Source organism: Salvelinus sp. IW2-2015, linkage group LG30 (genome assembly GCF_002910315.2).
Source record: "Salvelinus sp. IW2-2015 linkage group LG30, ASM291031v2, whole genome shotgun sequence".
In the NCBI taxonomy this organism is placed as follows: Eukaryota; Metazoa; Chordata; class Actinopteri; order Salmoniformes; family Salmonidae; genus Salvelinus; species Salvelinus sp. IW2-2015.
The window spans coordinates 2,285,069-2,289,634 of record NC_036869.1 but is presented as its reverse complement, the minus strand read 5'-3'; positions in this window follow the sequence as shown (position 1 = coordinate 2,289,634).

The following is a 4,566-nucleotide window of genomic DNA, read 5'->3' as shown; positions in this document are numbered from 1 at the left end:
GTGGTCACACCAGATATTGACTGGTTTTCTGATCCACGCACCTGCCTTTTTTTTAAGGTGTGTGTGTGCGTGCATGTGTGTGGTTGTGGGCACAGCTGGCTAACCTTTGCTTACCTAAGGTTACCATAGAGGTTTACATTCGCCTTGCCAATCGAAGCCATCAAACGACACAGCTCTCTCCACAGAGAGTTCAAAAGGCCAGAATGCAATACTCTGAATGTGTTTTTACACTCAGCGGCGCAAATATTGTGGTTATGAAACCATATGGGTTGTGAGCTGCTTGACTCTGATGTTGACAGGGAGACGTCTAGAGACTGAGGGCGCATAACTTAACTGTTCCGGCCTAGTTATGACCTTAGAAAACAGTTTCTGTGTCTGAAATAGCACCCTATAGTGTACTAGTGGTACGCAATATGGGTATTCTATTCCCTATATAGTGCACTAGACTAAGGAATAGGGTGCCATTTCGGACACAGCTAATGTCTGATAGGAGACCAAATTTATGAAATAGCTGTGCTCATTCATGCTAAGTCACAGTTCAGCTGGTTGATCATTATTATAATAAGTGTCTCTCTGGCTTGATTGTGTGAATGAAGGAAGCCTACTCATCATAAGATCTTCATTCCACTACTTGGCCTGGTTTGACCTGATGTCCTTAGCCAGATCACATTCATAAAGTACTTCATAATAACTTTTCTGCCCCTTCTGTTTCCCAGCAAATGGAACCATATTCCCTATATATAGCTGTGGTTAAAAGTAGTGCACTAAATAGGGAATAGGGTGTCATTTAATATGTTTTTTGGAGACTGAATGAATGGAACAACTGGAGTAAAGGCAGACCAGGATTCTCTCTGTTCAACCTCCATTTTGGAATCTATAGACCAGGATTCAACTCTGGGTGAGGAGCTGGTTAGCCGTTTTAAAGCAAATTTTGAAGTGCATGATGAGCAGTAAACCATAAAGTGTTTCCAATATCACACCGGCCCACGCCAACCAGCCCCACACGCAGACACAAGTCACCACGCCAGCGCCAAGAACTCAACATCACGGCTTCTGTGTCACCCGACGCTGAGAAGCTGGCGCCACCGGTCGTGGCTTTAATGTCACGCGAGAATGTCAACGATTCAGAGTTTTCCGAAACTGAGTACCAGTTTATCAATCAATTGTGAACCATCTGTTTGGTGATACAACGCGGCATAAGACCGTATAAACCAGATTGGGTATAACGTTGTGAACCGTCATTAGGCACCCATAATTTTCGTCGCGCGAGTTTGATTAGGGGTTCCTATTGCGAGAATGGGTGGTCCGGAGGCGATTATTAGAAGGTTATAAGGCACACTAAATACGTAATGCTAATTTAGAACATTTGTCGCATTTTGTATATAAGATTATTGATTGTATGGCCAAATCTCTCTGTACAATTGGCAATGACAAGGAGCGACAGGAGATTTAAGCTGATTGACGAGAATAGCGGAGAGGTCCTTTCGGGGCAGATAGAGCAAGATCATCATTTCTGTCATAGCTAATGGATGCATGATGGATTCGCAATCCTTTTCACACAATGTGTAATAAATTTTCTAATCGTTTTTGGAGCCAATGAGCTGTGCTCTAGCAACATGGACGGAAAGTGGGCGTCTTCTAATGCACTATGATGCCGAGAAAAAGTCCCTTCGCTAACACACTGGCCAGACAATCCTGCTTGGCCCCTCGAGACAGACAGGAATTGCGGGCGCTTGAGGATATTGAGGCGTGCAATAGATTGTTTTTTAGTCTAGCTTACATTCTCATGACGTCCCTGACCCAATTACGTGTCAGCAATTATAAAGATTTGAATCACATGAGATGAACATAAGTAGCACTTGGACATTAAATAGAATGAAACCTTGACTGAATACAGAGCATAGAGCTCACATTTGCATTACACTCGCAACGCTCATAGTATGCTATGATTTCAGCCCCGTCCAAAGAGGACACCTCAGCAAACTTCACACCGCCATACAAGTAGGGGTCGTGAGCAGATGCATTACAAGCATGAAAAAACAATTCAAATTCAATGTGACTTAAATTAATCAGAGAGAGAAGAATCCGAACACCGCTCCTGATCAAGCCATGACTAGTTGTGGGTACCTGTGGTCTGGAGTCGTGAATGGGCTATGAGGGGTAAATGGTTCGGCGGAGTAGTTAATATCTTTTAGCAATCAATTAGCTATAATCAACACACTACACAAGCCTAATCTGGAGAATTTCTAGACTGGTGGGTTCTAGATCTACCATTGATGCCATGATCCTTAATCCGTTCTCAAACCTTTTCGACCTCAATTAGTATTATATTGTCAAATGGAATAGTGTGTAGAATGCATGGAGTGAAGCGCTATGTGGTTTTTGTTGTGTATCTCTATGGACGGAGCCGATCGCTCATAGGAGGCATAAACAAGTGTGTCATCACCATTGTCTACCAGAGATATTGTCTATAGAATCTATAGGTAAATGAATCTAATTCCATGCCCTTTCACATTGGAGGGAACTAGAGGCCATAAACATATATCTGACTAGCTCATACCAGGATGGATATTGTAAATTAGATTTCGAGAACTTCGCTTGTGCCCTTCTAAAATGAGGCTAGAGCCATCCCATATCTTCTACTCACACATTAGTCTTCTCCAATGTACATCCCACAAGAAGAGATACTTGCCTGATAGCTTCATGGTCACACTAGAGAAGCCAAGAAATTTACAATTGAATCTAATTCGGTTACTCAAATGTGTATTTAAGCACTCCAGATGGCGCAAAATAATTGTGGTTAATGAACCATAATGCGGTTGTGAAGCTGCTTGACTCTGATGTTGACATGGGAGACGTCTAGAACTGAGGGCGCATAACTTAACTGTTGCGGCCTAGTATGACAGAAAACACGTATTTTGAAGTTTGAGTAAAGAATGTTAAAATTATTCTATGGGATCTGGGGAAGATAATAATAAAAACACGCCCATAAGATTACGGCTAGGAGAAAATCATTAGAAAATACCAACTAGAATAGATTACTAGTGGTTCTTATCGAGAAACCTGGGTATAATCTCATCTCCTTATTTATAAAGTCAAGAGAAGGTCATATGAAAATTAGCTTCCTGGATGGAATTCATATGCTATCCACCACGAGCTTGATTACCTGACAGCGAGGATCATTAAGTGTGGTCTCACAAATTGGGGCAAGGGTCTTGTTGATCACTTGAATAAAGAGATAGAACATAAAAAATTTCAGAGAATAATTTAACGTGCAGATACGACAAATCTATCATTCCTGCTATAGCGGAATTCGTCAGTTAGTTCAGTTGGGGCAGCTGCCATATTTGAGACATACGTATTCATCACTGATAAAAACGTTTCCTTTGAACAACTTCTTCCGAAGAAATATTATGTTCATTGACAATTTAGGGTGATCTAGGGAAGGTTATATCTCTGGCAAATGCTTGATAGTGTGATGACTTGAGGAGAGCACAATAAAGCTCTATAACATGAAGAATTGTTCAATCGGAGACTTCACTTTTATTGGCCCATTGGTCTCTCGGCGCTGCTTGTGAGTAACGATATGCTAGGGACCAGTCACTATCGCAACATGCATAGACGCGCTAAACTTCTATATAAACTATATTACCGCCGACTTTCTTGTTTTCCCTGTGGATATAATAGAAGGATTATTAATCTAACAAAACCAACAAAGAACACTATGACGATAGCTTATATATTCCCTAAGAGGTAGACTACGCTGTGGCTTAGAGTAGCTCGTTGCTAGAAAGTAAGAAGGACAGAATGTCAGTATAGAATAATGTTTTCTTTGCAGAACGTTAATTGAAGAGAGGAGACAACTGGAGTATAATAGAGTATGCAGCTCCATGGAAATTTTCTCTACTTGGAGAGTATCCTGTGCAGAAGACCTCAACACATCATTTTTGGAGATTGAGGGTGGCTACGCACCATCCCACGCACTCATCTCTGTTTAAACTCAAATTCTAGGAGTATGCATGTATAGCATGGTCTTCCTCGCAGGAAATTTCATCGCTCACTGGTTAATTGTTCACAGGTCAGTGCCTCCATTTGGAAGTCTATAGACGTTAGATTAACGAAGAAGTAAGGCTATGTCAGATTCTCTCTGTTTAAACTCCATTTTGGAATCTATAGACCAGGTATCTACTTCTGTTTATATACTCTCCATTTTGGGAATCTACAGACAAGGATTTCTGATACTCCATCTGGTTTATAAGCAATTTCGCTTTAAACTCCAGTTTTTGAATCTATAGACCAGAGTGCATACTCCTGTTAAGCCTCACAGTTTGGAATCTATACGACCACAGATTCTTCTTCTGTTCAACCTCAGTTTTGGAGATAATATAGACAAGTTCTTTGATTACTCTCGGGTGATTGGACACTCCATTTTTGGAATACTAACAGTGCCAGGCATTCTCTCTGTCAAGCCTCCAGTTTGGAAATCTAATAACCGAGGATTCTCTCTGTTTAAATCCATTTTGGATCTATGACCAGGATTCCTCTCTGTTCAACCTCCAGTTTGGT